This window comes from Herpailurus yagouaroundi, unplaced genomic scaffold, assembly GCF_014898765.1.
Source record: "Herpailurus yagouaroundi ecotype Mexico unplaced genomic scaffold, PumYag 166, whole genome shotgun sequence".
NCBI lineage: Eukaryota > Metazoa > Chordata > Mammalia > Carnivora > Felidae > Herpailurus > Herpailurus yagouaroundi.
Genome location: NW_024412407.1, coordinates 8,159,616 through 8,183,443, shown reverse-complemented (window position 1 = coordinate 8,183,443; position 23,828 = coordinate 8,159,616). Strand labels below are relative to the sequence as shown.

The 23,828-nt window shown below is 42.3% G+C and overlaps 2 long non-coding RNA genes across 2 annotated transcripts; both read right to left on the bottom strand.

Moving 5' to 3' along the window:
• Positions 1 to 4,403: 4,403 nt before the first annotated feature.
• Positions 4,404 to 5,062, bottom strand: LOC121038685 (uncharacterized). Its single transcript, XR_005794446.1, has 2 exons — positions 4,906 to 5,062; positions 4,404 to 4,576 (listed from the first exon to the last, which is right to left on the bottom strand). It is a non-coding gene; the product is annotated as an uncharacterized LOC121038685 (long non-coding RNA).
• A 1,931-nt stretch (positions 5,063 to 6,993) lies between these two features.
• Positions 6,994 to 10,830, bottom strand: LOC121038684 (uncharacterized). Its single transcript, XR_005794445.1, has 3 exons — positions 10,246 to 10,830; positions 7,236 to 7,325; positions 6,994 to 7,095 (listed from the first exon to the last, which is right to left on the bottom strand). It is a non-coding gene; the product is annotated as an uncharacterized LOC121038684 (long non-coding RNA).
• Between the last annotated feature and the right edge of the window lie 12,998 nt (positions 10,831 to 23,828).

Below are 23,828 nucleotides of genomic sequence, written 5' to 3'. Positions count from 1 at the left end.
CACACTTAGGCAAACCTGCAAAATTCAGGGTGTGTGTGTGTGTGTGTGTGTGTGTGTGTGTGTGTGTGTGTGTTAGTGCATATGTTGGGGGGAGAGGGCTGTAATCTTGTTCTGACTTCTGTATAAGAACCTGAACAGTAAATGACGAAAAAAGAGAAAAAGAGGGGGAGGTACTGAAACATCTGTTCTTTTATTGTTTTATTGAAAAACATCTTGTTTTTCAAAGGCCGATCTGAGGTCTATCTGCTAAGTCAAGTGACTTCCAATGGAGGCCTGATGTGCTTAGGTTTTTGCTGTTATGCTTTCAGTTAAAATGCATGCGGCACCATGCATTACTAAAAGCAAACCTAAGACAGAAAAATAATCACAAATATCGGTTGTCAACTTTAGATTTTCTTTTTTTAATTTTCATTTTTTATTTTATGGGGGGGCAGAGGAAGAGAGAGAGAGAGAGAGAGAGAGAGGGAGAGAGAATCTTAAGCAGGCTCCACACTCAGCTCAGAGCCCTACAAAGGGCTCCATCCCACAACCTTAGAATCATGATCTGAGCCAAAATCAAGAGTTGGATGCTCAACCTACCGAACCGCCCAGGCGCCCCAGCTGTGGATTTTCAGAAATGCATTGTCAAGGTTGGGTGTTAGAACTTTCTAGTGAGGATAGGTAGTTTTCTTCTGTAGAATTATTTGACCATTATCACCTGACAAAACACCAGGGGTTTGTTTCCTGAGGGCATAAGGAGTTAACTTTCCCAACCAGTTGTTAAACAACTGACCTTTAAGATGTTCCTCAAAATTCTATTTATCCAGCATTGTACTTTGCCTCAAGTGGGCTGAGATATTTACTTCTTTCTTCCCTACCATTTCCAACTACGGAGTTTCATTCTCAGGTGGGCTTTCGTGGCTTTCTTAGATCTGGCCGTGGCCTATATTTATAGCCCCCACCCTTAGTATTCCTTGTGGTAGGCAGCTCCTTGCCACTACCGTATGTCCAAACTCTATCTTTCCTTTGAGGTTCAGCTTGAATACCAACCTTTCATTAATTTTTCTGCATTTGATGCTATCATTTGAAATTGATCGCATTGTACTTTGAACTTCGTGCTTTAGAAGTATATTTTGTGGACTTCTTTTTGTGATGTCTATGTACCAGAGTTTATGTTAGTGTCTTTTCAGGGTAGAATCTGGCTAATCATACCCAGCCTAGTCGCTTGTAAAGAGAAGGTCCTTTCTGAGTAGATGGATGAATTAAATAAGTTTTTTTCTCTATAATCACTAACTGAATTATATTTGTTTATTTACCTATTTATGTGTTTAGCTCCCTCACTAGAATGGAAGCTCCTGAAGGCTGGAATTTAATCTTGTGAAAAGTAATAAACGAAAACTTTACTATATGGATTGGGGATGCTAGAAGGGGAGGTTGGTAGGGGGTGCTGGTACCACTCAGTGACAATTACGGAGAAGAATTGTCAATTACAGACAAAACAGAAGAATTCTCAACAGGAAAGAATCATCATTTACAGGCCCCAACATGAGAAGAAGTACATTGCATCTTCTATAAGAGGTTAACCACCCCTGTAACTCAGCCGATGAGAAACTGTCATCACTTGAACTCTTGCTTCTCTCCAATGGACTTTTGTTCAAAACAACCCCTCCCAACTTCCTCCTTCTTCTCTAAAATAAGGTTCCTCTCTTTTGTTTGTTGGACTTGCCTATGGTTTTGCCTTGGCTTGCCTGTCCTGGATTGTAATTCTCTGCCATTCCCAAATAAACCCATTTTTGCTGGTAAAGTAACTGGCAGTTTTATTTTTAAGGTTAACAGTCTGCTTTGATCACTGTTAGTGCCAGCACCCAGAACAGTGCCTGACAATACTTTGTCGAATGAATAAATGGAGGAGTAAAGAGTTTGTGAGGTTTTCTAGGACCAGGAGGAAACATATTATCTAGTGTGTCTATAGGGCATCTCTCTCATCCATTACTGGCCCAAGCAGAACTCTTGATTTCCCTAGCAAAACTGTTCCTCTCCCATTTTTATGATTTAGAAGAGTAACACCACCATGCATGACTTCCTCATGGGGCCTTAGGCCCCAGACCAGGGAGTCATCGTGAGCCATTCTTTTCCTCAAATAGCCAATCCATCAGCAAATCTTGAGGGCTCTGCCTTCAAATAAATTCAGAATCCTGCCACTTCTTACTATCTCCACTGCTCTGGTCCTAGTCACCTCTCTCCTGAATCACTGCAAAAGCCACAGTCTAACTCATCTTTGGGCTTCCATTCTTGGTGCTCACAGTTCATTCTCCCCCCCCAGCAGTCGGAAAGATCTCAGAATATAAATAAAACCCCTTGCTTAAAGGGATAAATTATTTCCCTTACTTAAGGCCCTCCAGTGACTGCTTTTCACAACCAGAATAAAATTCCATATTTCTCATTCACCATGGCATTGCCTGGTTGTGCCCTTGCCTACTTCCTCAACCTTACCTCCTACCACTTTTTCTTTTCCCCACATACTAGCCACATTGATTTTATTTCTGTCCCTAAAACACTCTAACTTATTCCTTTTTCAGGGTTCTGCTCTTGCTCTTTCTTCTGCCTAGAAATCTCCTTGCCTGGATCTGTGTGGTGGTCTTCTCATCACTTAGGTCTCAGTTGAAATGTTACTTCCTCAAAAAACAAAGAAAGAAAAAACTTCCTTGGCCATTCCCTAGCAAAAGTTGCCCCTTGCATGAAATCTCCATTTCACCACTGTCCTATGTTATTTTTGATTGCATTTTTTTCATGGTATGAAAACATATTATTTGATCATTTGTTTATTTGCTTATGATCTCCCCCTTCCTGCCTCTCTGCCAGACCCCTTTGTGAAATAACTCCAAGAGGAAAAGTCCTTTGTTTTGCTAATCACTGAATCTTTAGTGCCTGGAACAGCACCTGATATACAGAAGGAGTTCTGTGAATTAGTGAATTCGTATATTTAACTCAGTGCCTAGCAAACAAGAAACTGAATAAACATCTGTTGCAATAGCTTGATGGTGGAAAAGGGCAGGTTTTTCTTGAACACAGTCTTCTGTAAGCCAGTGTGAGAACTGATCCCAAGACTTGCTTTCTAATGGCTTCATTTCACCTAATTAATATGACCTTTTGCAATGTACAGAGGCTGACATTCTTGTCTGGACAGTATTATTCAAAATTCTGGTCCTGATATTAGCATTGTGAGGAAATACCCTTCCCCAGCTACAGCCCTCCCTTTATTCCAATGACTTACATATTTCTTAGCATTTGCCTTTCCCAAGTTCCTCAACAAATTCCTCACTCGACTCTTTACCCCTTTTCTTCCTTTTCTTATCATTTGGTGTATTTTATTCTTGGCATTCTGTTTTTAGTAGGGGCTCAATAAATGAAGTGTTGTATTTATTTTATCTTTGTAAGACAGCTCTCAAGCCCAAAGCAATACTATTAATTGTGAGCACCCTGGTGACTTTAGGCATGTTTCAATTTTGTGTTTTGGCTTGAAGTCTCCTATGAGGTTGCTGTCAGCTGACAGCTAGGTCTGTAGTTATCTGATGGCCTGACTGGCAAGCCCTATTCAAGATGTGAATGCCAGGAGGTGAGGATGGTTAGGGCTATCCTGGAGGCTGGCCACCACGGAGATGTTGTGAGCAGCAGAAAACCTTTTATTGCAAGAAACACAATATGCAATTAAAAATGGTTTAAGTTATAAGGACTCATATACTATTTCATATAATAGGAAGTCCATGGACAGGGCAGTCATAGGGTTAATTCTTGGCCTTGATAACCTCCTCAAAGATTAACAGCTCACCATTTCTTCACTTTGACATCTTTGACATGCTGGAGATGTCCCCTATCATGGTCACATGTTGACTGCAGTGGTTTCAGGGGTCATATGCAGACAGGGCCACATCCACTGACAAGGAAAGGAATGTCAGTTCCGTGAGTCAATTTTATTATGAGAAATAACATTCCCTGGAAGTACTGCTGTAGATGTCTCAGGTCGAAATGACCAGAATTAGGTAACATAGTCATACATAAAAAACATAAGATGTATATCGTGAAGCCATCTGTTTGGAAGCATTACCGTTGTGTTAAGTACACACCTCATTTTTTCAGTCAGAAAAGGAAAATATTGGTGCCCACAGAAACTCAACTTTAAAAATGAAAAAAAAAAATTAGAGAATTTTACAGATATTTTAGTATAAATGTATTCAATTCCGTCAGGACTGTAGAACTTCCCAGAGTATCAGTACGATGTTTTTCTCATCTCCCCAAGCAAAGGGGGAAGGAATGGCTCGACTAATGACCTTTTTGTGGTATTTACCCATTGGCCTTTTCATGTGACCCTAGGATGGTCTATTTTGCTAGGTGTGGTATATAATAATGGATGTGAACGAACACACTGCAGAAAGATGAAGGATTTATTGACCATAGTTCTTGCACTGACACCTGCTAATTAGCAATAAGTGGCTTGGAAAGTGAAATGTGAAAGCAAAATCGCAGACGTGAATTCTCACGTACATGCTTCCAGGTTATTTAGAACGTGCCAAGTTTTCACTAAGAATCAAGAATTAAGCTAGAAGACAAGACAACATGGGCATATACTTAGTAAAGAGAAGATTTATGTTTTATCGAGTAGTATACTATGCTCCGTTCTTTTGAAAATTAAAATTTTCAGACTCTTAACATTTTCCAAAATAAGGCGATTTAAAAATACCTTTATTTTTATGCTTGTTAGTGGTCTGTTTTCTTGTCCAAAGAGAAACTGAATGATAAGTTCTGCTTAAAACACTCTTAGGCCACAATGGACTTTCGTTCGTTCGTTCTCGGCCTTCAGTGAGTTTCTGAAACTTTCTTTGCCCAAGGCTAAGATACTCAAATAGGGGTTTATTAACATTAACATACCTGTAATTCTGGTTCTTAGATGAAAAGCATATCTGAGCTTGGTTCTGGAATCCTTACTCAGGTAAAACTCCCATTTTTGGCTGAAATCTTTGGCACCCTGTGTCTGATTAAGACGCCTGCATCCAGTTCCAAGTAACCCCATTTTGGGACAACTGGCGCTGATACCACTTCTCAACCCCCTACCCCATTCAGTGTCTTCCACCCCAAAGGACAGTCCAGAACCAACCAGTCGCTGAAACCGTTAAACGTTATTTGTTTTCTTGAGGTGAACCACGCGCATAACACACCCCTTTTGAGTGAAATAATGTCATTGTGTAGCCATTTGTCACCCCTGGGTGGATGAGGTCAACGAACTCTCCAAAGTTGCTGTCTCAGGAATAAATTTCATTCGTGGTTGGAAAAACCAAGTGAGGAATGTTATGGGAAAGGGAAAATAACTTTTATTTGCCTGGTGGTTAAGTAGGGATAAGTAAAAATCGAGCCGAGTACGTGCTTTGTTTGAGCGACGACGCAGTGCGTTGAGTGGAAGACAAGACGCCCATCGGAACCGGCTTCTCCCTTTGTCTTTCACTCCACCCGAGGTGGGGGGGAGGGCGTGTCATGCGGATCTGGGGTGGCGGGACTGAGGGGGCTTGCGGCGCCCCAGCGGCGAAGGCGGAGGCGCCAGGACGCCGCTCCTGGCTTCTCAGGATGCCAGCCGGCTACACACAAGGTCGGGGGCAAGGCCGCGCCGCGGCTCGGAGCCCCAAGGAGGGGCGCGAAGGAAGTGAGGGCTGCCAACCCGAGGGCGAGCGGCGCGGGCGGCGCCAGCCCGGGGGCTGCAGCGGGCGGGGCTTGCGCAGCGCGGCTCCCGGGGGAGAAAGGAACCTCTGCAGTGGCGGGGCCGGGCCGCGGCCGGAAGACGGGGGCAGGGGGGCAGCGAGGAGGGAAGAGACGGCGGGCGGGGCCTCCGGCGCGCAGCCCCAGTAGGTCTCCGGGAATTTTCCACTAAGGCGCGGAGCGCCAGAGCCGCCGAGGCGCAGCCCGCCTCTGCGCACCCGGGGCCCACGTGACGGTGATTCACCAGGCGCCGCCTCCCGAGCCCCGGGCGGGGAAGCGACGGGGTGAGGAGCGAGTGTGCAGTGGAGGAGAAGGAGCGGGGGAGGGGCGAGGACGCTGCGGAGAGTGAGGAGGGATGTGCGGGGCAGGCGGGTGGAGGAGGACGTCGGAGGTGCGGAGGCCCCTCCCGCGTGGCCGGGGCCTGCTGGGCGGCTGCCGTGCGCTCGCGGGCAGTGCTCGCGGGCCACGCTCGCCCGGGGCGAGCCCAGCGCCTGCCTGCGACGGGGAAACCTAGATAGCCCTCAAACGGCAGGGTTCTTCCGGGGTGCTTTGAGGAAAGCCACAGGGGGGCTGAGGTCCTGCGGGGTTTCCGCAAACGCGCCGGGCGGCTGGGGGATGCCCCGCTTGGGAGATCGCAGTGTGGGGAACAGTCACGCCCTGTTGGAGTCTGTCTGTGCCTGTGTACGTGGCTCCTGACGTGGACAGCCGCGGCGCTGGAAGGCGGGCACCGGAGGGAGGCAGAGAGGGACAGACGGACAGAAGGAAGGGTGCGGCCTTGGGCCATCATCCGTGGCCTGGGAGACCCACAGGCACCGGTATTTGTCCGTTTAAACCCGCAGACCCACCAGGAGACCCTTGAGGCTTCGGTGGACGTGGGGGTTGTCGTGCAGCTGGTTCCAGATGGTTCCCCCGTGACGACTTTTGGAATTGGCATACCAAAGATTTCCTCTTACCCTTCTGCTGTGTTGATTAGACATTACACAGACACCCCGCCCTTATCGCTGCCCTTGCAAGGAAACATTTATTACAGAAGTACTCCCTACTGTTTCATCTCTCATGTCCTTTTAGGTTCTTTCGAGTAATTGTGACCTTTTCCTTTTCCTCAAGTTCCATCAAAGACTTGGAAACAATATAAAAAGAAAAAAAAAAAACTAGCCTGAATTAGAAAGTTAAGATCTTTGTTTACCAAATGCGTTGCCTGGGAAGGCATCCTTGTGGGTTTGCTCTGTTGAGGTTTCCCCAAGGCCTCTTCTGGGGCCTTTTCCTCTCATTTCCACCTCGAGGCAAAAGCTGCTGAACTTGCTGGATGCCTTTTCCACTTTGGTTTTAACTTTTGTGCCGGAACTATGTATACTGTTTTCCCGTAGGTTTCTGCAATTAGAATTACTGTAACTAAAAAGAATAGCTAATGTTCGTGCACTGCTTGGGATAGGTGCTATTTCAAGTTATTTATAAATGCGTGAATATTTAATTCATCAACACTGTATGGTGGGGGTTATTATACACCTTACCTCATTCCTTAGAGGTCGGGAAATGGAAGTTAGATAACTTGCCCAAGGCCATCCAGTTTGTAGGTGGAGGAACTGGAATTTGAAGCCAGACTATTGGAGATAAATCCCATGCTAGTGGTCGCTACGGTGTGGAAATTTCCCATTAACAAACATAATTGTCCTGAAATATTAAATGTACATTTTGTTGGAATTCCCTCCCCCCACCTTTTATTTATTTAGCCTTCCTGAAGTTTATTTTGAAGAGATGTCTAAATTTAGTTGGGGTGGAAAACCACACACAATTTAAAAAAGAAACTTATGAAGAAATCATGCATTTCAGGGCAGTATTATTACATTTTTCTTACATGGAATATTATTGAAATATTTGACTTAGGAACTTCTTTTTCTCGGAAGGGTTTGTCTTCAAATACCTTTAACCCCTAGTAAATAGTAAAACCTCCAGGAAAATGAGGATGAGACTCTACAGTTGTCAGTGTTGGATAAATATATATTGATTGAAATGTGCTTGAGAAGTGAATACCCTTGAAATGGTCGATGACATAATGCAAAGTGAAAAGGAAATTTCCAAAAGAAACATGAATGTTGGATACGTTCAATAAGAAGATACTATGGATTTCTTTCCTTCTTCTCTTCCTCCCTCCTACCTTCTCTTTTATTTTTATGAAAAAAATTAAAAAAAAATTTTTTTAACGTTTTATTTATTTTTGAGACAGAGAGAGACAGAGCATGAACGAGGGAGGGGCAGAGAGAGGGGGAGACACAAAATGAAAGCAGGCTCCAGGCTCTGAGCCATCAGCCCAGAGGCCGACGCGGGGCTCGAACTCACGGACTGCGAGATCGTGACCTGAGCTGAAGTAGGACGCTCAACCGACTGAGCCACCCAGGCGCCCCCCCAAAAAATTTTTTTTAAATGTTTATTTTTGAGAGAGAGACAGAGTGTGAGTGGGGGAGGAGCAGAGAGGGAGGGAGACACAGAATCTGAAGCAGGCTCCAGGCTCTGAGCTATCAGCACAGAACCCAGTGTGGGGCTTGAACTCATGAACCGTGAGGTCATGACCTGAGCTGAAGTCCGACACTTACTGACTGAGCCACCCAGGCACCCCTCTTCCTTCTGCCTTCTTGCAAAAATATACTGAGTTGGGATTTAACAGAAACCAGGAGACCAATGTACGCATGGGGAACATAGTCTCTGTCCATTCTTGGTCTGTAGTGAACTCATCCAACCTCCCTACTTTCTTATTTTTCCTTGTATTTTGTATACATTTATCTATGTTTACTACTAGGTATTAACTACCCAGGGCTAGGGATACACATTTTGTTTGAGTGGGTGTATATGCCATTGGCCCGCTTGTTATTTTGCATGTTATAGTTTTTTGATGTTAAATAAGAACAAAAACAACTGAAAAATTTTGTGTCTAGTTAGCCAATTTTATTTCAGGACCCAATTAATGGTCAGAGGCTTAATAACCATAGGCTTAATCCTGACCCCGCAATTTGGGCTCCTTAGAATGATAGAATCATAGGATTTTTTTGCTGAAGGGGACCTTATTACTGCTCTGTCCAATGCACATCTACTAGCCCCACAAAGCTATTTAAATTTAAATTAATTAAAATTAAATAAAATTAAAAATCAAGTTCCTTATAGTATTAACTATATGTATATATATGTATGTATATATATCTTTCAAGTACTCAATAGCTATATGTGACTTGTGGGTACCCTATTGGACGGTATTGAAATAGACATTTTCATGACTGCAGAAAGTTTTTTTGGACAACTGATAAATGAAAAAAATAGGTAGAACACTTTTTTTTTATTTTTTTTTTTAATTTAAAAAAAAAAAATTTTTTTTTTCAACGTTTATTTATTTTTGGGACAGAGAGAGACAGAGCATGAACGGGCGAGGGGCAGAGAGAGAGGGAGACACAGAATCGGAAACAGGCTCCAGGCTCTGAGCCATCAGCCCAGAGCCCGACGCGGGGCTCGAACCCACAGACCGCGAGATCGTGACCTGGCTGAAGTCGGACGCTTAACCGACTGCGCCACCCAGGCGCCCCGATAGAACACTTTTATTGGCCTAACTATGTCACTGTTAACTAAAAACTATTTCAGATTGCTTAGTTCTTTTACATGCAAAGAACATCGTATTTGGGGTGCCTGGGTGGCTGAGTTGGTTAAGTGTCCAGCTCTTGGTTTTGGCTCAGGTCATGATCTCACGGTTTTGTGAGTTCAAGCCTTGCGTTGGGCCCTGCACTGGCATTGTGGAGCCTGCTTGTGATTTTCTCTCTCCCTCTCTCTCTGCCCCTTACCCACTTATGCTGTCTTTATCTCTCTCAAAATAAATAAACTTAAAAAAACCCCACACATTTCAAATGTTTATTTGTATTTGAGAGAGAGACCGAGAGCGAGCAGGGGAGGGTCAGAGAGAGAGAGAGAGGGAGACACAGAATCTGAAGCAGGCTCCAGGCTCTGAGCTGTCAGTGCAGAGCCCAACACGGGGCTCGAACCCACGAACCATGAGATCATGACCTGAGCTGAAGTCGGACACTTAACTGACTGAGCCACCCAGGCACCCCAGCATCACATATTTCAGATGTTTGTTATTTCATATAGAATAAAATTTTCTTCCTTAACAGTTGTGTTTAAATTAATGCAAATTTAAACATATTCAGAAGAACTGATGGTTCAAAAGGACTCCTCTTTGTTTCCCTTAAAGTGAATATTCCCCCCCAACCAATCCTTTGTGAATCTTAGTTTTTTTCTATGTACAAGTGCTCTAATCAACTTGAGTCACTGCACAAGTTTGACATTCATTAGATTTGGCTGTACATTTTAAGCTTGCATGATTGAGAAACTCAGATTCTCAGTAATGTTGGTAAAGGACAAATGCCAGATGGTTTTGGAATGTCCAAATCTATATTTAATGACATCACACGTGCAATACAGACAGTTCTCAATTTACAAACACTTTATTCAGAAGCAGCCCAAATATAAAACATACTAGCATACCTTTTTTAAACTCCTCCTTAGAACAGTATTGCCAAGGTAGTCTGTGCAAGTTAGTATATAAAAAAATAAGGGTAAATCTTGAAGTTCTTAAAGAGTGTATAGCTTGGGTTATGGAGGCAACGAAAAAGCTGTGAAAAGCCCTGGGGAATCAGTAGAGGTTGTTTCCACAGTGGCACAGATTTGCTTAAGCGGTAACCCCCTGACAAAAATAGTCCAGTCCCACCTTTCCCCAGCAGACCCCACCCCTTCTTGCTCAAGATCCCTTCCACGCCCCCTGGGTTCAAAAATCCTCCACTTTTATTTGTACTCCAGTTTAATTTCTGTCAGTTCGAAGTTCTGTGGTCTTGGGCAAATTTGGGTCTGAAGTTTCCTTTCAGAGAAGGAAACTTCTCTGAGCCTCAGTTTCCTAAACCCTACAGAAAGAATAATAGCATGCTGATTATCAAGAATTAAAGGAAAATTTATGTAAAAATACTTAATAGATTAGAAGACTAGTATAAAAACAAGGCATTATGGGGGTGCCTGGGTGGCTCAGTTAGTTAAGTCTCCAGCTCTTTTTTTTTTTTTTTTTTAAAGTTTATTTATTTACTTGGAGAGAGTACAAGCTAGGGAGGCACAGAGAGAGAGGGAGACAGAGAATCTCTACCAGGCTCCACGCTGTCAGTGGGGAGCCTGACGCAGGGCTCAATCTCACGAACCCAGGAGATCATGATCTGAGCTGGTCGCTTAACCGACCGAGACACCCTGGTGCCCTTCTTCTGGCTCTTGTTTTCGGCTCAGGTCATCATCTCACAGTTCGTGAGATCATCCCCCTCATCCGGCTCTGCACTGACCTCGTGGAGCCTGTTTGGCATTTTCTGTCTTTCTCTCTCTCTCTGCCCCTCCCCCTCTCTATCTTTCTCTCTCTCAAAATAAATAAATGAACTTAAAAAAAAAGAAGGCATTATGATTATATATTGATTAGTAAAGCTGAAAGACATCCCCCCCCCCCCCAACAAGGTTAAATGGTTATCAGTCACCTGCATATGATGGGGATCTGGTTCATCAGAATATTTAAACGAGTTGGTGGCTTGAATGTTCTTGGGGAATGAGGGGTGTTGGAAGGCAATGAAAAATAATAGGTCAAAATTTCAAAGGAGGTTGGGTAAATACCACGTTTTCTTTTAAAGAGTGAATGTAATTGCTTGCATTTTCTCTCTACTTCCTTCTTCTGTTTCATTGATTATTCCTAAGGCTAAAGTTTCTCCTTTACATTTTAATTCACCTGACATAGCATGTTTTAAAAAATTTAGCGTTGCTTGCTTTGATTTTCCAGTTGTCTTTTGCTGATGGAGCTTCTGTGAAGGGCAAACTCAAAGTACAACTGGCTGCCCCAGCACAGGGGAAGGGGAGTGGCGGTTGTGAGCGGGGACCCAGCAGCTACACCTTTAGCCCTCGCGTGAGCAGTGCCAGGTACAGCTGCTTGCTGGCCCTACGGCAGAGGCTGCAATAGTTAGACCAGACCAGATCAATCAAACCAAGCCAAGCAAAAAGGAGAGAGAGACTGAGAAAGAGGGAGAACAAAGGAATAGAAGTAGTGAAGAGGAAGGGAAGGACACCAAAGAGAGTGATGGATAATGTCAATAGTTCTAAGTACAGTACAGGTACCAGCTTATTTAAGCCTCAGGACAATCCTATGAGGTAAGCTGTGTTATTATTATCCCCATTTGATAGTTGAGGAAACTGAGGCACAGAGATGTTGAGCAACTGTCCCCAATGTCACACAGCTCCTAAGTGATAAAAGTGGGATTTGAACTCAGTCTGGATCTGGAGTTTGTGATCTCTTTTTTTTTTTTTTAAGTTTATTTATTTACTTTGAGACAGAGAGGGAGGAGAGAGAGAGAACTTGCATGTGCTTGAGCATCGGGAAGGGAGAGAGAGAGGGAGACAGAGAATCCCAGGTAGGCTCCATGCTGTCAGCGCAGAGCCTGAGGTGGGGCTCCATCTCATGACCCGTGAGATCATGACCTGAGCCGAGATCAAGAATTGGACACTCAACTAACTGAGCCACCCATGCACCCCGGGGGTTTGTGATCTTAACCACTGCACTAGCTGTTCTCAAACTTTCTGGTCTTAAGACCCCTCCCCTCTTAAACTTTTAAAAATTATGGAAGACCGCAAAGGGTTTGTTCAGGTGAGTTATATCTGTTAATATTTACCATATTAGAAACTTAAACATTTAATTCATTAAAAAATAATAAACCAATAATATGCTGATATAAATAACATGTATGTATGTATATATGTATGTATGCATTTTTTTTAATTTTTGGGGGGAGAGAGAGAGAGAGCATGAGCCTGGGGGAGGGACGGGCAGAGAGAGATAGGGAGAGAGAGAGAATCCTAAGCAGGTTCCATGCAGCTTGGAGCACAACTCACAGGGCTCAATCTCACCACCCTGAGATCATGACCTGAGCTGAAATCAAGAGTTGGACACTTAACCAACTGAGCCACACAGGTGCCCCTAACATAAAGAACATTTTATTTATTTATTTGTTTCTTTGTTTATTTTAAGTTTGTTTATTTATTTTGAGAGTTTCAGGGGGCGGGGGGGTGGGGTGGGGGGAGACTGGGGAGGTGCAGAGAGAGAGGGAGAGACAGAGAATCCCGAGCAGGTTCCACATGGTCAGTGCAGAGCCTGATGTGGGGTTTGAACTCATGAACCATGACATCATGGCCTGAGCTGAAGTTGGAAACAACTAACTGAGCCACCCATGCGTCCCATAAATAGCATTTTAAAGTGAAAATAGCTGTATTTCTCAAAATAAAAACATTTAGGGAGAAGGATGGCATGGTTTTACAGTTTTGCAAATTTCTGCACTATGCCTCTTTTGGTGTGATGGTGGTTAAGAAGTGGGAAGGTAGGCGCCTGGGTGGCTCAGTCGATTAAGCGCCGACTCTCAATTTCAGCACAGGTCATGATCTCGTGGCTCGTGGGTTTGAGCCCCGTGTCAGGCTCTGCACTGGCAGCATGGAGCCTGCTTGGGATTCTTTCTCTCCCTCTCTCTGCCCCTTCCCTGCTTGTGCTCTCTCTAAAATAAATAAATAAACATTAAAAAAAGCTTTTAAAAGAAGTGGGAAGGAAATGAGAGACCGGAGGGCATAAAGTGATGGGAAGTCAAGGCCTGTCTCAGTGAGCATGCCATGTAGCCTGTATGAGGAAGAAATGGTAACAAAGAATTGTCTGAATGGGATAGAGCAGCATCTGGATTTTTATGCCTGTCTTTCTCTTCAGTAGGTTGTTTGGCATGTCTCTCTCTCTCTCTCTTTCTCCATATATGTATGTATGTATGTGTGTGTATATATATATACATATATGTATAATATGAATAATATATATATACTTATACACATATATATTTACACATACACATGTATATGAGGTTCAATATAAAAGGTTGAGTGTAAGAGTCTGAATTGGAAGGGGTTTTAGAGATTTGACTAATTTTATGAAGGGAAGCAGCTGAGGCTGGAACATAACATCCCTGGTTGCACTACTGATTAGTGGGAAGACTGGTGGTAGAACCCAGGTCTCCTGTCTTCTCGTTCCACTTTAGAATGTCATGTCATGGGAATTAGTAAATCTAATTATGCAGCTGTTAGATGCATTGATTTCCACCAGAAAACTTGTGAATTGACAACCATAGAATCTATGGTAAATTCACATGCTTCATCAGTGACATTGTGAAAAATTGCTCTTCTTTCAAAAGTGCCTCTCCCCAAATGTCTTGGTCTGGTATTTTGTTAGGACCCCTTACAACTTTTTGCTTCCTGTCTTTTGTCTCACAAGTAGTGCTGAAGAGAAGATGAGCTTGATGTTGAAAGAGGGTGAGGGTAGGAGAACCGGCAGTTCTGAGACGTCTGAGAACACCGATTGGCCAGTCTCTGTTATCTGCAGGATCCACTTTTCTTAAGGATGAGCATATTTTGGTCTATAGGTTTCCAAGACAAGCACATTCCTGCCAACATGATCCCTGGACAAGCTGTTCTGGAATTTGAACTTGCTACTGAAAAGGGGTTAAGTCCAGGGCACACACACTCATTTCGGTGGGGGGTGAGCCATAGTTGGCTATGTTAGCACCTCATTATACAACAGTTTCGGGATAAAGTGATTCCAGATGTGCTCTCAGCAAGTACCTAGCACTTAACGCTTTTAATCCATTAGGCTAAAAAAATCCACCCTTCTGAATTTTGGAGGAGCCAGAAGTTAGTTAATTAACCAGTCATTCTTAGTTTATAAAGTTGATTCTCAATTGGCCATAATTTGCAGAATGCTTCAACCTAGCCAATTACAACCATATAAAATGTATATATTTACACATACATACATGAATTCACACACACATGTATCTGATGATGATTAGAAGTTCCTTCTGAGTACTGATTTAATGAGAGTTAAGTTCCTCTGTCCTGGAAATTTCATTTAGAAAAGTTAAGAGCACATGTATCTAAGAAGTAGTATTCTAGGTTCCTTCTTCCAACTGGCGAAGCTGCTTGTGACTCTGAAGAGTAAACTTTGTGGGAAGTCCTGGTTAAAGACTTACCCCCTCCCTTACCTTTTTAAACGCAATTGAAATTTTTGCACTTCATAAACTTTGTTACCTGAATTTACAAAGAAGAATTGAAGAGAAAAGGTGCTGAATGTCTTCTCTGACAAGTCAGATTTTTGTGAAGAATATGGGATTTTTGCATCACTTGGTTCTGGAAAGTGGGGAGCTCAGGGTGAGCATTTCACTTTGCTTTAAAATACGGTAAAACCTTGGTTTGCAAGCACAATTCGTTCTGGAAACATGCTTTTAACCCACAGCACTCATGTAGCAAAGCAAATTTCAAGAAACCATTGGCTCAGCTGTGATCACGTGACGTTCGGCAACATGTACTACCCATATTGCAAGACATTGCTTGTTTATCAAGTTAAAATTTATTACAAATGTTTGCTTGTCTTGGGGAACACTTGCAGAACAAGTTACGATCCAAGGTTTTTACTGTATTTCAGATTTGACTGCAGAAAGTATGTGGGGTTTTTGTTGTTGTTATTGAATGCAAAGCAAACCTGGTCTTTGCTTACCATAGTTGAGAACATTGCATTCTAATATGCTCTTTTGATATGATATTAAACATATTTTGAAAAATTTAGGTATTATATCTGGTTTTAAGGACCACAGTATGTATTTTTCAAAGACTTTAGGATGTTGTTCACTGGGTGGAAGTATTGGAAAATATATTCTTCAGAGGTACTTGTTTTGTTGCAGCTAAAGTAGCAACTACAGCAGACAGTCTAGATAAGAGAATGGACTCTGGATCTAGACTGCCTAGCTTGATTCCTGGTTCTGCTTTTTTTTTCTTTTTTTTTGCTAGCTGTGTGCATCCACTTTCACACATGTAAAGGATGAATGATGACTGGTGAGGACTTAATGCTTGCAAAGAAAGCACTTAGAACCCTGCCTAACACATATTAAACACTATGCAAGTGTTTGTTTAAACAAATAAAAAAATCTCAAGCTTTGTCTCTGCCGTGCCGTAGATGCTAATATCGAGTGCCAGCAGAAGCAGCGTATCACTAAAGTGAAAAGAGAGATCATCCTTGGGATTGATCTCTTGTGAAACGTCTTCCACGTGCTCCCATCCAACCGGGGCCAAAGCTGGAGGACAAGAAGGTGAGGAAGGTATAGCAGAGTGTAACGCCATTGCTCAAAGTCTCAGGTTGGGGACTTGCTGGATCATGATTTGTTTATGTTATTTCCAATTAAAGATAAAGACCCTTGGCGTTACCCGGCAGTGGGTGATGGACAGAGTCAGGGTGTGGATTGTCAAGCATTTGTAGTTGAATGATGTGAAGGGCTTACTCCGGACAAATTGGAAGAGTTGTGAGTCATTTAGGGAGTCACTAGTGAGTCAGCCAGGCAGGGCACACAAGTCCAGGTGACAGTTCTGTGTCAGTTAGCCTTGTGCTGTTGCAGCCCTTCAGAGGCGTGAGGCCTTTCACTTGAAGAAGGTTCCTCGTCATGCTGGCTGACAGAGTCCCATCCCCAGGGACAGAGCTTGAAAGTGGAGTACAGGCTGGATGGCAGCCCCTACCACCTCCTCCGCCCAGGATTTGGTGCAGAACACAAGCTACATTGAATGCAGTAGCCCGGAAGGCAGGTTTTTGAATGTCCCCTCCTAGGCTTCAGCTCAGAATATGTGTTGTTCATTCTGTTCTGTCTCACTTGACTTAAATAGCTGGAGTTGGGGAAGAGCTGGTTTCGTGGTTTTTGTCGTTGAATCCCATGGACAATTGCTAATCACAACTTACAATAATCCACAAGCATCTTGCTGACAGTCCAAGGCTGTTTTTCACCAGAGGTTTTATTAAGGCACTTAATTTAGGGTTAGGGTGCTGCTGAAACTTTCAGGAGTCTAAAAACAAAGAAGGACACACCAGAGTATTAGACCCTTTTAGCCATAAATCATATTTCTACAGTACCATTGGTTCTTTTTTCTACATACGCTTATGATTTAAGATGATGCATTTTCTTTTATTTCCAATAGTTAGCAAGCTGTAACTGAAAGATTGAGAGCTTGGGAAAGGCCCTGGGTAAACCAGTCCGTCTATTGACATAGAATCACATCAGGAGCGGCCTCACAAGATTTGTGAGTTTTGGCCTCTCCTGTTTCTCATCAAATATTTCTTTTCAGTATTATCTGCAGTCAGATTCCTCATTGGATGTGCAATAGATTAAAATCCCATTGAAGTTTGGAATTCAACCAAACACAGCAGAAAGTCTTGGTTCTTTGACATTATCTCCCTAGACTATTTTCTTACAGTTTGAGTGGTCCTGAAATTTGGAAGGTAGTATCTCTACTATCCCCCACAAAGAGACTACTCCCTATAAAAAGTTTTATTGTTTCAAATATATTTACTCTCATTCTTAGGGAAACTTGAAATAACTTCTATTGTTCTAATCTTACCCTTTTCTTAGAAACCTGTCATTTCCATTCCCATCTCCTGCCCTGGGTTTTTTCCATTCTAAAATGAGCAGGAAGCCTGCTTTTTTAGCTCACTCATAAGTTAGTATAAGCCTAACTCCAGAAACAGGTGTTTTGATGATCATGCTTCTATCTAATAATGTTGCATGCATTCAGTTGCAAATTGAATGCAAAAATGCATTACAGTTTCCAAAGTACTTTTCAAATGCATGATCACATTTAATCAACCTGAGCTTTTGAGATGGCGGTTATGATCTCCATTTTTACAAACTGGAAAACTGAAGCTCAGAGATCCACATACTGTGCTACCCAAAGGCTATGAAGAGAACCAGGCTTTTCACTTTTTATTGACTAAAATTAGAGATTTCGCCCCTCCCCATACTTTCCGTAGACTTAACCAGTAGTACAACTTTAAAACCTCTTTTGCTCACTTGATGATATGTAGCACAATTCACGTAGTGGGAAATATCTACATTGGTAGCTAGCCTGTGAATTTGTCCCAACTTATATACAGAATCTTTTGGAATGGTTTAAAATTCTTAGGATTTTCAACTCAGACCAGACAAAAGGACAATATACAATTCTTTGGCAAAATTGGTAGTAGTTAGCATATCTGCAGCCTCTCAAAGTAATCAGTCAGAGAATCTTGAATTTCTGTTTGTTTTACTTGTAATGTGTCCTAGCTAATTCGATATTTTCACTTTTTCTAACTTTTTTTCAGGGTGTGTTGACACTCAGGTTAATTTTGAGTGGCTTTTAAGAATATCCAGGGCGTGGGGCGCCTGGGTGGTTCAGTTGGTTAAGCGTCTGACTCTTGATTTCAGCTCAGGTCATGATCTCACAGTTTGTGAGATCGAGCCCTGCGTCATGCTCAGGACTAACAGCGTGGAGCCTATTTGGGATTCTCTCTGTCTCTGCCTCTCCCCAATCTGGTGCGTGCTCTCTCTCTCTCTGCCTCTCCCCCTGCTGGTGTTCTCTCTCTCCCTCTCTCTCTCTGCCTCTCCCCCTCTCTCTCTGCCTCTCCCCATGCTGGTGCTCTCTCTCTCTCAACATAGATAAATAAACATTAAAAAAAAAAAAAAGAATATCCAGGCAGAGTGCCATATAATAGGCACTTAATGCATTTCAAATAAATGATTGAATTGTTCACCATATAGGCATATAGCAATTTGTAAGTAAGTATCCCTAAAATGCAAATAGTTATGTTTATTGTTTTAAACTAGAAGATTTTAACATAGTCTGAAGTGTTGTAGGAAGGAGCAAGGACTTTGGAATGTGAAACTTTCTGGGTTTGAATGTTCATCACTTACTGTGAGTTACTGCACCTTCCTTAGGCAATAACTTCTCTGGTATTCAATTTCCTCACCTGCAAGTTTGGGATTGTATTACCTACCTTGCAAGACTGCTGTAAGGATAATCTGGAAAGATGTATGAAAAGTGTTCAGTAGTATGCTTGACACATAAAATGTGCTCAAAGTTCATGCCCAGAATTTGATGAAGACAGAGATAGCTATGGTGGCTGTAAATGATTGTGTTACTATATTTTTAAAAAGATATTTCTGAGTGCTGTTATGTAGTAAATATGTGAAAGGAGTATAAAGATACATATAACATTATCTTAGCCCTGCAAGATTCCTACATCTGCTATCGAGGCAGCGACAAGCCTGAAGTTTCCAAATGTGCAAAGACTAATTTAAATCCTATCCTAAAAGTGCGATTAATGTTGAGGACTCTGAGGGGCAAGCAGCATGGAGGCAGTAGGGGAGTAGAGTAAATGATAGGGGACATTTTTCGGTCTCACGTCCCACACTGGCTAGTAAGCCAGTGCTGGGGCCTCTGCTGGTGTCTTCAGCAAGCATGGAAGCTGCTGCCAACTACTGACACTGATCCAGAGGGGAAAGAATTAGCCACAGACTGCTGATGGGAGCTTTACACAAAGTAGAGTGAGATGGCTGAGTCTTTTTCTGAGGAAAGGCCCAAAGCCTGTCAGTATTCATAATCAACCAAAGTCATACAGCAATGTTTTTTTTTAATTTTGTTAATGTTTATTTTTGAGAGACAGAGAGAGACACAGTGTGAGCGGGGGAGGGGCAGAAAGAGAGAGAGAGAGAGAGAGAGAGAGAGAGAAAGAGAGAAAGACACAGAATCTGAAGAGGCTCTAGGCTCTGAGCTGTTGGCACAGAGCCCGACGTGCGGCTCTAACTCACAAACCTCGAGATCATGACCTGAGCTGAAGTCGGACGCTTAACCAACTGAACTACCCAGGCATCCCTTACAGAAATCATTTTTTGACATGATTTTGGGGTATGGCATTTTTAGAATTTGTGTATGCAACTTAATTGGCAGCCAAGCTGCCAATGATAAGGTTGTATATTATCTAATTAACCTTTGTATGTAAAAACTAATTGCATAATCTGTAGCATAAAATCCTTGTGATGATGATACCAGTTCAATAAAGTATTATACATTTTACATGTAAGAGCAAAGAGCCCAAAATAGTTAAGATAATTTTGAAGACGAAGAGGTGCCTGGGTGGCTCAGTTGGTTAAGCATCCAGATTCTTGATTTTGGCTCAGATCATGGTCTCATGGTTCATGAGATGGAGCCCCATGTTGGGCTCTGTGCTGACAGCATGGAGCCTGCCTGGGATTCTCTCTCTCCCTCACTCTCTGCCCCAACTCTCGCATGCATATGTCTCTCTAAATATAAATAAATAAACTTCAGGGGTGCTTGGGTGGCTCACTTGGTTAGGCGTCAGACTTTGGCTCAGGTCATAATCTCATGGTTTGTGAGTTCGAGCCCCACGTGGGGCTCTCTGCTGTCAGCATGGAGCCTACTTTGGATACTCTGTCCCCCTTTCTCTCTGCCCCTCCCCTGCAGGTTCTCTCTCTCTCTCTCTCTCTCTCTCAAAAAATAAGCTTAAAAAAAACCTTAAAAAAACATAACTTTTGGGGCGCCTGGGTAGCTTAGTTAGGCGTCCAACTTCAGCTCAGGTCATGATCTCGCGGTCCCTGAGTTCGAGCCCTGCGTTGGGCTCTGAGCTGATGGCTCAGAGCCTGGAGCCTGCTTCCGATTCTGTGTCTCCCTCTCTCTCTGCCCCTTCCCCGTTCATGCTCTGTCTCTCTCTGTCTCAAAAATATATAAACGTTAAAAAAAAAAAAACCATAACTTTGAAGAACAAGGTGCAGAATTTAACCTTAATAGATATCAAAACTTATTATGAAGCTAGGGTAATCAAGGCAGCATAGTAATGACAAAAGCTTAGCCATACATGCTGATGGGACAGAATGGAAAATTTAGAAACATCCATCCATACATATATGAAAACATGGTATATATGAGAGGCCAGATTAGGGAAAACTTAATGGTTGACTAATGGATTTAGGTACAACAGGGGAAAAAAAGGAAAATTAGGTTTCTATATCATACCATACACAAAACTCAGTTATGGCTGGCTTAAGGACATAAATATGTAAAGCACAATTTTTAAACATCTAAAGGAAACATTTTATGCACTTGAGATAGGATGTCTTAAACAAAGTACAAAAATCATAAAGACATGGACAAATAAACTTGACTATGTTAAAATTAGAAACTTCTAAAATTAAAAGACACGTAAACAAGTGAAAGACCAGTGAGCAACTAAGAAAGAGATTTAAACATATGGAAAAATTCATGTACGGGATATATAAAGAATCCCTAAAATCAACCCAGCAGAAAAATGGGTAAAGGATGTGAATCGGCAGTGTGCAGAAAAGAAAACTCAAATGGTCGATAATCATGAGAACTTAGTGATCGGGGCAATGCAAAGTTAAAACTGTCAGAAGATAGGATTTTGTATCCACCAGAAACCAAATTTGGTGGAGATGTAGAACAAACAGGAATCTTCTGCATCGCTCATGGGAGAATTTCACTGGCACTACCCCTTTGGAAAACAGTTTGACAAAATCTAGTACTGTGGATGAGCCTGCATACTACCTGCACCTCTGCTGCTGGGTTTAATCTCTAGAGAAGCTTTCACAGCACCAGCCACAGTCCTAATGCAGAGTAGGGGCTCGGTAAATAGATCTTAGAAAAAGGAAAGAGGGAGGGAGGAAGGAAGGAAGAATATTTATGTCATCGGCTTCATTTTTGCTTTGTTCTTAGTGTTGTAGGACCCTATACATGCCAGGCTGTGTCCCAAACCACCCTACAGGTTTGTCAAATGCCTGCAATTTTGAGAACCTCAGATTAGCCTCTACATCTCCCAGACTCTACTGTGAATGGAGATAACAATTTTCATAACTGATGAATTAAATACATTCCATAAATGTATTTTCTTACAGAATTCACAGGGGTATAAATACCAAGCTCTAATTGCTTATTTAAAATGAATCTAATATATAAAATGAGATGTGCCAGTATGTTACGGGTAGCATAAGACATTAGTTATCTCTAGATCCTTACAATTCTAATGGCAAAGAAAGATGAGACCTGATGCCCTGAAAAGACAAAATGTCTTTTTCAGGCATATGAATAATCAACAAATATTCTACTGGCTTATGGAGAAATGGGTGTTCTCTTTAAATAGTAAATATTCGTATGCACTAAGCCAATCCTTTTATAACTATATTCCTAAGAGCATAGAAAACATGGCAGCTCTTCCCATAGCTGGAAGAATGTGTGGTTACCCTGGCAACAGCATCTTAGTTCCTGCTTCCAAGTACCACCTGGTGATTTCAAGTCTAACAGCTGTGCAGCATCTACATTTCCATTGAGGAAATAAAATGCATTCATGCATCATCTCATGGAGCATTTAAGAAGAAACAAGCTTGCAAATTTGGGGAAGGAGGGAAAGAAATAACACTACATACCAGCAGAGCCAATTGAAGTTTAAAAGCCCTAACTGCAGTCTTGGAAGCTGGCCGAAGCAGCCAAGGCTACCACATTAGAGCTGTAGGGTCTTGAGGCAAATTTTCCATCAGAACACTAACGATCACATAGGCCCCTTAGCCCAAGCACGGTTTCTTACCTCTTACCCAAAATATGTACTCTTAAGTGGAGTTGGCAATCTCTGTCCTTACAGGCAGTTACACAAAATGGCTGTGTATGCATCACAAGAGAAGTAGAGGAAAATGAAGAAAACACTATCCTCCGTTTCATGCTTGTTTCTTAGTGCTCCCACTTTTAACCCAAGGGATTAGGACCTTTCTCAGATCTAGTCATGTTAAATATTTTTATGTTTATTTTTCAGAGAGGGAGAGAGACAGAGACAGAGACAGAGACTGAGAGAGAGCATGAGCAGGGGAGGGGCAGAGAGAGACACACACACAGAATCCAGGCTCCAGGCTCTGAGCTGTGAGCACAGAGCCCAATGTGGGGCTTGAACTCACGAACCGTGAGATCGTGACCTGAGCCAAAGCTGGATGCTTAACTGACTGAGCCACCCAGACACCCCTTGATCTAGTCTTATTAAAAAAGCTAAATCCTACAGTGACTTCCAATAAAACAAGTTTTATGGGAATTTCTGGATTAAGTGGTTGACTGCCAGAGGGGAGAATAGCGTTGCTAGGCTGAAGGGACACAGCGGGCTAGGGAATAATTTCCCTGTCCTCTCAAAGAAAAAAAACTATAAACGAATAATTTAAGATTTAAATTTAATTTTTTTCCTTTCCCTTTTTCCCTGATTATTACGATTCTGCACATATGTTTGGAAAATTTGGAAAATGTAGAAAAAAGTATGTAGGAAGGACAACCAAAATCACTGAAGATACTGACGTTGTTAATATTTTGAAAAAGCACTTTTAGTCTTTTTTTATGCATTTTTTCACCTTTGTTCTGCATTTTGGAAGGGCTACTAAAGTGATCCACCCACAGCACAATTAATTTTCTGCAATACCCATTATGATTGTGATTGCTTCAAAGGAATACTTTAATTCTGATACGGCATTTTAAGTTTCCTTGCCTTTTGTTTTCTTATACTAGTAGCTTCATACTCTTTTCTCCTGTCATCTTAGTCTATCTGTTCTTGAATTTCTTCCTTTCATTTTATGCAGCTCACATTTTCATACACCTCTGTTTAGGACACCAAACAAGACATGAACATCTTCTCTGGTACTGTAGAAACTTTTCAAAACCATCATGTTGCTTTTGTCCTGCTTCACCTTCCCACAGGGAGAGATTTATCCAGCCCGATACAAATAGGGTATACAGAACATCTCTAGCACTGTCCACCTCTATTCTGACAATTTCTCCTCTTCGAACTAAACATTGAAGGCTGGCTATGTGCACAACCTCTGTCCAGTTTCCAGGGCTTAGGATTACTTCACTGGATCACTCCATAAATAACTAAAGTCCTACTATGTGCACATACTGTCGTAGGTGCTGGTGAAAGGGCAGTGGACAAAACAAGCTTATGTAAAATAAGTAAACATACACTTGTACAATGTAGATTATAATATTAAGCTTCTAGTAAGGGAGACAGGAGGTTAAAGAGGCAGTTATTTTACCTACAGGGCCAGGGAAAGACTTGCAGACTGAGAAGGTGATATTTGAGCTGGTGGGATTCAGGAAGTGAGTTCTTTGGTTATCTGGAA